Source organism: Schistocerca gregaria, unplaced genomic scaffold (genome assembly GCF_023897955.1).
Source record: "Schistocerca gregaria isolate iqSchGreg1 unplaced genomic scaffold, iqSchGreg1.2 ptg000387l, whole genome shotgun sequence".
Taxonomy (NCBI): domain Eukaryota; kingdom Metazoa; phylum Arthropoda; class Insecta; order Orthoptera; family Acrididae; genus Schistocerca; species Schistocerca gregaria.
The window spans coordinates 5,249,391-5,259,539 of NW_026061829.1; the positions used below are offsets into that span (position 1 = coordinate 5,249,391).

Consider the following 10,149-nt stretch of genomic DNA (forward strand, 5'->3'; position numbering starts at 1 on the left):
ATAAATGCCTGGTCAACACCAAGCTTTTCCGCTAGTCATCTATAAAGATAAAAAATCCCCAATATTGTCCACCAGCATATTTTTGAAAAACCTTTATTTTGTCATCCATTTTTTTTTCCTGTAAAAATCGTAAAAGCCGCATCATTGTGTTTTTAAAAATCGTTTCCTATTGTCATCTCTTTTTATGTATTTTAAACCATTTATCGCTTGTGTAACCTGTGGCTACAAGTCCATTCCCTTTATGGGGTAATCGAAATAATGAACAACGGAAAAAAGTGTGGGTCAATTTCTTCCTCATTTTTCGGAACTTTTGATAATAGTAAATCGTTGGCTCTTTGAGGGCGTGGTAGGTACATACAAGAGATTAGTGTAAGATTAGAATTTGGGTTAGATACAGTGCCAGGAGGTTCTGTTTCTATCTGGCTAGCTTCAAAGTACTTCACCATCTACTAAGTGATGCGTTTCATTGTGAATGGTGTGGTCTGTGCTAGGTCTACCCTTTACTCCACAATGCTGTTCCTTCGATGCTATTAAAACCAGGATGTTATCAAAATATATGCACAGTGGCAGACTGGAGTCTGCTGAAATATTTCCAGTGGTGGGGAGGGGGGAAGGCGCGTCGGGGCTGGAGTGCATGATTCTGAGACTGGCACTCTGTGTACAAATCAGCTGGTCAGTTACGAGGTGCATCAAGCTACAAGACCCTAACTCTATAAGCGCTACAACTGGTCAAAGCTAAGGTTTAGCAGTATTGTGGAGAATTCTTATCTGGAAGAGTATGAGTATACTGTAACGAATAAAAACTCTTTACTCCAGATTCCAAGGATGGTTAGGGGCGACGGGTGAAAGTGCCCTTTTGCCTATCCTCCCCTCCCCACCTCCTCCCCTCCCCCTCCCCTTCCCCCTCGCGGACGCCAATGGCTGGCCCGTTCATTTTGAGAACATCAGAGTTGCAGTAACGTTTCTGAGAAACTGTTCTAGATGTCCTTGCGCGTCAATCTTACCACTCACAACAGCAGTGGGAATGTCGGTTATCGCTCAAACAACTGGTTTTCGGCTCTTATCAGTTTCCCAGCCTCACTTTAACCTAATTGTTAAAGCCCGTCACAATACCAGTTCTTGTAATAACCGATTTTCAGTATTTTATTTACATTATTTCCTCTTGTAAACGTAGAAATCAAACAAAGATAAAAATTTTTACTTTCTCAGTTTCTTGATAAATGGAATCAAAACGTCAAATACATTTATGATGACCTGCAGCCGTCCAGAACGAAATTAGAATTATATTAATACCGTCAGCTGCTCACGGGTGTCGATATATATCAACGGGGACAGGTGACAATGTGTGCCTGTCTGGGACTCGAACCCGGGATCTCCTGCTTACATGGCAGGCTCTCTGCCCATCTGAGCCACCGAGGGCACAGACGATAGTGTGACTGCAGGTACTATCTCGCGCACGCTTCCCGCGAGACTCACATTCTCACCTTCCATGTCCACGCACTACATTCGTAGTGTCCCACACCAACACATTCATTACTCGTGGAACACATTCTTACCAAGTCCCGTAACAGTTCGGGGAATACTTGTGCATCTTCACAGAAGAAGGTCATGGCTGGTATTGCCAGAACCATATACTTATATGGATATGGACACTTCTTCCACGAGGAATGAGTGTGTTGGAGTGGGACTCTACGACTGTAGTGTATGGACATTCAAGGTAAGAATGTGAGTCTCGCAGGAGGCGTGCGCGAGATAGTCCCTGCTGTCGAACCATACATTGTGCCCTCGGTGGCCTAGATGCATAGAGCGTCTGTCATTTTAGCAAGAGATCCCGGGTTCGAGTCCCGGTCGTGGCACACATTTTCACTTGTCCACGTTGATATTTATCAACGCCCGTGAGCAACTGACGGTATTAATATAATTCTAATTTCTTTAAATTAAATAGTCCAATAAAACTTTGTCCGCTGTTCGCTGTTTCTCTCAAAATATAGCGAGTACTTCTATACCACAGAAAACTGCCAGTATTATCCTACTGATTTTAGTTTTTAGAACTCTGCTCAAAAATTATATTTAAATCGGTTATCACAGCACTATGCGGGCATTACGTATAATCCAGCGATAAAGAGTGAAAACTGCGGCAGGAGAACTCTCTTTTTCGTTTTAATTTCTCTGTTAACGGCTAAAAGCTGATAACGTAGACACAGGCAGCAGATCAGGCACTTTCTATTTTTATCCCGAACTATGAATGATTTGTAAAATTTTAACTTTTTTCCTTGTATGATGTCGCAAGTCGACCAAATCGACCATTGTGCTTCACTCGTACTGCATATCGTAAAATACTTCCAGGCTTCCAGATGGTGCCATTCTGTGTTACAACTGACGTTCGACAACAGCGAGAAACTGCGTCCATTCTCGCGCACTGCTTGTATAACAGGCACAGTATTGTCTCGGCAATGTTGGACCAATTCACTTGTTGCTCGTTTCTATCAGCAGTGTTATTAAAGTGGCATACATCACTTTCCCCATTTTTTCTGTAATAACGCAGTATTTAAGAGCTATGGAAATCTTACGAATAAAAATTACTCGTCTTTTTTAAAAAAGGTTTATTTGAAAACTAAAAATTTTACTACGACAACTGTGGCTAATTGGTATATCTGTTTTTACGTGGTTATCAGGAAAATATAAAAAGATACTTGTTATAACCGAGAGCAAACAAATACCGAAAGACATCGGTTATTCAGAACTAAAATACCCATGTCGTTTTAACTGATCGGTTTTTCTATCTCTAAACTGCAGTGTCGCCACAGAAAAGTGTGTCGTTCCATCAATGTACATAGCAACGTTGAGATATGTATGTGTTTATGCGCAATATCGGCAAATGGAAACACGAAGAGGTAATAAGCACATGAGCGATAGAATTTATTTCACAGTCAGAAAAGTCGAGTGACAGACAAGACTGAATCACTGTAATAGAAATTATATGGAAAGCTGTGTAAAGGAAAATTTCCAGTTCTTTCGTGGATTCCAAAATTGAAGCAAATTCCGGGACATCAAGGTGACATAGTCTTATACGGATAGTATTCCATGACTAACGTAATTGGCCCACATACTGTACTGGTATACTGATAATATTACACTACTAAGGTAATTTACCTGAAATAATTTACAAACATGTTACTATAACATTCGCTACTACTCATTACGCTAATTGACCTTCAGCCATTAAGCGCAAGCGCAGATCTCAGTTATGATACGTGCGCCATCCAAAAATTTATCAAGGTGGTAACTCAACACAACTACAAACGATCATTGTGTGCAAAATAAATAGAACACCTCATAAGAAGAACATGACGGGTTTGAATCATTCCCACCGCAAAGGATGAAAAAATCAGGCTTGCACATAAGACCACTTGATAACTAACCAGAAATTCAGATTAGTTGTAGCTTCGGTGACAATCGCCTTTTTTACATTTGCCCCGTAAACTAGATAATTATGAAACGTAACAACTACTCTAAAATATCTGCAGCAACGGACTTGCCGCGGAGGTTGCATCGGTTCACGTGAGATCACCGAAGTTAAGTGCGTTGTCGGGCGTTGAAGGCACTTGGATGGGTGATCATCCAGGCCGCCTCATGATGCCAATCGAGGAGCTACTCGACCCAATAGTAGCGGCTCCGGTCAAAGAAAACCATCATAACGACCGGGAGAACAGTGTGCTGATCCCCGCCCCTCCTGTTCACATCCTCCACGGATGATGACACGGCGGTCGGATGGTGCTGTCCCAGTAGGTCACTCGTGGCCTGAAGACGGAGTACTTATAAAGCAACTACTCTCCAGTGGATGGTCGAACTACTGAGACCTTGATGCCTGGCATCAATAACAGATGGCAGCACAAGAGGTTGGCTTACGCCTACTGCCGAATTTTGCGATCTGTCGTAAGCCTGCGTAAGCACGTGGGGCCTTCCGTCTTAAGTGCAAGCATATCCATTGCGTTTTCTGCCGCGCGACTTGAGTGGAATGTTTCATTATTTCTGAAATATTATAGAAATGTTTTTCGTTGTATATCCTCACCATCGGTACTGAATTTACTGTAAAATTACTTGCTCACTTTTCGGAACTTCCGTTCATAGTAAATCGATACTATTTGAAGCCGTGGTAGACACGAGTCTAGTGTGCTTCACCTTCAGCACCTTCTGTGTCAGTCTCGGTTCCTATGTCCCTGATTTCACAACGAACAGTTCGTTGTCTACTGAGTATACTGTCTGTTGCACGACACTATCCCTCCCACGCTGCTAAATGTAGGTCGTCGGCAAAATATGACTGCAGTGGAACAAGGGCGTCTGCAGAAATTTCCCCAGGAGGTGGTGGTGGCATTGTTAGTGGTGTGTGTGTGTGTGTGTGTGTGTGTGTGTGTGTGTGTGTGCGTGTGTGTGTGTGTGTGTGTGGAGGCCATTACTATGAAATTCACACAGTCCAGACCGCCAAGGAAAATAAACCTTGAGATTTGGAAAGGTTGTTGATCTTATACCGCTTATACTGCATATTTCGAAATTCCACCTCTAAGGGGGATACACAGGAAATGAAAGGATTTTTGAAACATGTAGCTATTAAGGTAATTTTGAAGCTAGGCAGACGAAAATTTGTATCTGGTTTCTAGGTCAGAAATAAAGAAATATGTGTTCCAGTATTATTGGGAATTTAACCTCTATGAGGTGAAATAGTAGGTGAACATTTTATCTTGAGATAAAAAATTATGGAAGGACTATGGAAGTATTTTTAAGGCTATATCTACGAAAATTGGTATTTGACTTCAAGGTTACAAATAAGAAAATACGTATTTTCGTGTTTTTGGAAGTTCAACCCCTAAGGGGATGAAATAGAGTGAGCTGGTGCGTTTCTGGCGCCAGTTTCCGTCGATCGATGTTTCGATCTTTGAGTCGCGGTCCAGAGGACACTGCTCGCTAACCGACTGTAGTAGTTCTCTGTGCGGCCCAACATCGGGCTTACCGCGCTTACACTGGACACAGTTGCCAACAAATCGCATGCCATCGCCATATAGGTTGGGCCAAAACATGTGTTCCCGAACTCTGTTCAAGGTCTTGTAGAACCCCAAATGATCCCCTACCGCCGAATCGTGGAAATATCTGAGTGCCATGCTAACTCGTTCCTGTGGAATACAGACCTTCCCTTCACCACGGTTGTCTTCCCCTTTACACAAGACACCCCCCCCCCCACCCCACCCCCCGAAGACCTCGCCATCCGCCAACTGCTGCCGAATCGGTCCCCACCCGGGGTCCTCGGCCTGTTTGCCGGCTAAGTCGCAGAAGAAGCCGGGTGTCTCGGAGAGAAGGAAATTGACCCCCAGATCCGGCTCCACGTGGCCCTTGCCTTCCCCAGACTCTGCCGCGAACATACGGATAAGAGCGTCGCCAATTCATTGTCTCTGCCACTAATATGGCGAACCTGGAGATAAGTCTCGTCATCTTAACTTCGGTATGATTTTTAGCGATCTTATTAATCAAAGTTTAAGGGCTGGCACTGGCCAAGTAACTCACGGAGGCTCATTGGTTTCAGTCCAGTTGTATTGCTCACCTGTTCTCCAGATAGGGTTGTGTAGTTTATGTCTCAGAAAATTGTCTGCTCTTGATGTGTGTTGTGTTAGAGATAACTGGCAGCGGTCGACGCTAGCATACTGGGAGCAGAGCACCACGGCGGCAGAGAGATATTTGAGGCCATGTCCTCTCCTTTACATCTTGGGTTATGTTGTCACTTTTGCGTGATTCCATCTTTCCGGTGCTGAACTATAGCATCCAAAGTTCAATTGTATTGCCATGTTGAGTATATTTCTATGTCATTCTCTGCCTCGTGGATCTCTTGTATTGATTTGAATCCTTGGTCTGCTCGCGTCTATCGCCAATTCACACGAAATATTGAAGCAACCTTATTTTAAGGGTATTGTCATATAGTCATGTTCTAGTTGTAATCATTCTAAGAATATTGTTGATTAATCAACTGAGTAAGTAAATTTGAAGGTCCGTTTAGTCAAAATTAAAGGACCCCCTTAATTGTTTTAGTCATTTTTATACAGTTTTGTTTAGGAAAGTTGGCAAGCCGAACGTTAAATATCTATATTCTTACGCTTAATCTGTTTCTCCCCTGATTGCAAGTAGTGAGAGTTCTGCTATGAATTTTATGGACATTTGTGCTATTTAAGTAAAGCTTTACCTAAGTATATATACCTAGTCATATTCAAATTTCAAGTTTTACGGGTCTCGTTCCACTTAACGAAATTTATTTATTATTTGTCCAACTGATCTGGCCTTGTGATTTTATAATGCTTTTGATTGTAATAAAATATGTAGCAGCTACAACGGATTACTATTGTGATTTTGGTGTGTCACTACCATACCCCATATCACAGAGGATGAAATGTTTCATGAAATATATGAAAACCTGTTTTTGATACATTGAACGATTAAGAGGGTGGAATATAGGATGTAATGTTTTATGAAAGTATTTCAGTGCGAAAGAGTTTTTAAAGCGAAATCTATGAATATTGTGTTATTGAAAACTACGTGTTTCACTGTTTTTGGAACTACAACCTCCAAGAAGGTGCAATAGGGGCACAGGTTTCACTGACCCATAGCCTTCCAGCCCAACCTGCAAAGTATACGGACTTGAAATTTGATGAAGGTGTAAATCTTACGCTGAAAGCATCATTTAAGAAGACATTGTTCGAAATTTCACTCCTATGGGGGTGAAACATGGGTTGAAAGTCTTTTTTTTTTAAATATGTCCCTATGTCCCTATTGAAGCTATAACTGCAAAACTACGAAAATTGACATTTGGTGTCTCAGTCAGATACAAAAAAGAAACAGGTTTTTAGCATTTTCCGAAATTCTTCCATTGGGGGATAAAATAATTAGTGAAGGTTTTTTGAAAATAAATCATTATTAAAGAACTACTGAAGCATTTTTATAGCTACATCTATGAAAATAGGTATTTGACATCTCGGTTGGATGTAAAAAAATGTGTTTCGTTGCTTTTGGAAATTTAACTCACTAATAGAGTGAAATAGGGGATGTAATGTTTTATGAAATATTTCACTATGAAAGCATTTTTAGAATTAAATGGATGAAGATTTGAATTTGGCTCCTCGGCTCTAAATAGAAGAATACGTGTTTAATTGTTTTTGAAAACCCAACCCCTAAAGGGTGTGAGATGTTTCAGAAAATGGTTCATTATGAAAGGATTGCTAAATATATCTGACAATTCGTAATCGGCTAATATGTTACAATTTTTAAAAACTACGTGTTTCACTGGTTTTGGAACTTCGAGCATAAGGGGATGAAAATTTTAATGAAATATTTATTGCGTTATATTAAAATATTTTAAATCTGCATCTATGAAAACCGGTATTTCACTTCTCAATTAGATATAAAGAAATATGCGTTAGGGAATGAAAGACTGTACGGAGATATCACCACAAGAATACAAACGGCTTGATTAACAAAAACCTTGGACTCCAGCTGTCAGCATTGCTTTTTGATCATTCAGTAAAAGACCATGCTTCAACGGCGCTAAGTTTAGAAAGTTTAGAAAGTGTTGCAGTTTATAAAAGACATAAAAAAACGATTAAAGAAAAAAATTCTTTGCAGACCATGAACGGTCTACGCAAGTAAAGAAGCGGATGATAAGCTAGCTCTTTATGCAAATGAGTTGGTCAGTTTAAGTTCCGAGACATGTCATGCAGCAGGAACGGAATCCTATAGTTGCTACGATTGGCTAAAGGAAAAGTTTTGCAGAATCACTCGAAATCACTTCTGCAAGTGGCTAAGAATCTCGTAATGAATAAAAATTCTGTACTGAGAATTCCAAGGTGGGAGATGCAAGATTCCTCCCCCCCCCCCCCCCTTCCCCCTCCTCACAATGCTATCCTTCTTTACCTACAGCAAAAAATAAATAAATAAATTAATAAATAAAACTAGAAAAATTTCTACTGTGAAACTATTTGCATACAAGAGAACGGCCCTTGAAATTTAACTCTTCAAAGTTTTAAGCCCTGCTCATTCCGGATATTGATTAGAAAGTGTTAATCCACATGTGAAACCTGAGTATATAATCCCTGTGACATTTGATCAACGGTGTTCCATAAGGACAGGTTCTCATTCAAAACGTTCGAAAATTCAATTTCTTTGTAGTTGCATTTTTTAAAGGTGTACTTGTCTAGACTCTTGGAACAGAAAGTTTTTTTTTTTTTAATCCGTGCTTTACAAAAGTTTCTACAGTCCATTGTTTGAAGCAGTGTCACGGCTGCCATGAGCCGCGCGGGGTACCCGCCATGTGTCCAACGCCTTGTCACGGTTCGCGCGGCTCCCCCTGTTGGAGGTTCGAGTCCTCCCTCGGGCATGGTTGTGTGTGTGTTGTCCTTAGCATAAGTTACTGTAAGTAGTGTGTAAACATAGGGACTGATGGTTCAAATGGCTCTGAGCACTTTGGGACTTAACAGCTGAGGTCATCAGTTTCCTAGAACTTAGAACGACTTAAACCTAACTAAATTAAGGACATCACACACACCCATACTCGAGGCAGGATTTGAACCTGCGACCGTAGCGGTCGCGTGGCTCCCGACTGAAGCGCCTACAACCGCTCGGCCACATCGGCCGGTCTATCATGTATTCTAGAAGAGTTGCAAGGTCGTCAGTGGCGCCTGTTCTTTCGAGAGCAGTTACTATCTTCATATCTATGGTTAAACGTTACCCAGCCATTGACCTTCGTCTGTGCGAATGCGCACAGGTTGCCGGAACTCTTACGGGAATCGTCACCTTAGTGTGAGCCAGTAATGAGTGGATGGACAAATACCTATTAAGTACATTACGTATGCGGATTGTGGACGGTTCGGGGTGTGAGTCTCACGGGAAGCGTGCGAGGGATAAATTCCTGCAGTCGTGCTGTTCATGTGTGCCCTCAATGGCTCAGATGGATTGAGCGTCTGCCTTGTAAGCAGGAGATTCTGGGTTCGAGTCCCAGTAGGGGCACACTTTTCAGCTGTCCCCATCGAAGTATATCAACAACACCTGTCGGCAGCTGAGGGTTTCAATTAATTATCAGTTGTGAAGGTGATTCGATGAACCCTTTGCAGGCACTTAAATGTGTTTTGCAGGGTATCCATATAGATGTAGATGATAACTCGTCCCGTGTCGCACGTGCTCAAAATGATTCATACTGCAGAATGCATGCAAACATACTCACCGAAAATACGGACGAATATCAAGTGCAGGCTGCCGAGTGCTGCATATCCAGCTTTGACAGATCGGCTTTTCCTGCCAAGAAGAACAGGAAGTTGCTGTCTAGGAACAATCAGAGGTAGAGGAAGGGTTGATAAATACTCCTTGACTTGCAGACTAAACGTAAATAACGAAAATACATTTTTGGTAAAAATTGGTCAAAACATAATCGGTTGCCCTCCGTATTGGATTAGCTGTTTTGAATATTGAAAATCTGACTTCAGATTCGTTTTCAGCGACATTAAAAATATATATGTAACACTCAGTTCATGCAAATCGAAGTAATAATATAACTAAATGTTTTCCCTAAACTTTGAACACATTTTTTTCGGGTAACTATTTTCTCAGAACGGCATGCAGCATAAATTAAAAGTGGTTCGTTCTCTTAACATCTACCTCTGACCCCTAAAAGTAAACACTTTTCTTAGGAACTTATAGCTATAATATGACATTTGTTAATATTAACTAATTTTTGTGTAGGCATAAGGAGTGAAACAAACCCTCAAAAATCGAACTCAAAGTTCGAATTAGCACTGTATCGTTAAATTTAAGGTTGTTTCATTGCGGTTAGGTATACGCTCCCATAAATTTTATGTTTTATCGACTGATGTTATCCATTTTCAATTTCAGAGGAATAATGTAGTATCAACTGATGTTACCCATTTTTGAATTCAGGTAACATATGAGGTGCCACACTGCACGCGCTCTGCGTACTCCAGTCTCGCAGGCCCTTGATCAAATCATAATTACGGGCGCCATTTTTTATTGAAAATCTAAAATTAAGCTCATAGTATTATCACTCGTAATTCCCAAACAGATCTTTCGAATGTATTTTCATTGTCTCAAAAAGAATTTCAAATG

The 10,149-nt window shown here is 41.1% G+C and overlaps 1 non-coding gene across 1 annotated transcript; it reads left to right on the forward strand.

Moving 5' to 3' along the window:
* The first annotated feature begins 8,964 nt into the window (after positions 1–8,964).
* Trnat-ugu (transfer RNA threonine (anticodon UGU)) lies at positions 8,965–9,039 on the forward strand. Its single transcript has one exon. It is a non-coding gene; the product is annotated as a tRNA-Thr (tRNA).
* The last annotated feature ends 1,110 nt before the right edge of the window (positions 9,040–10,149 follow it).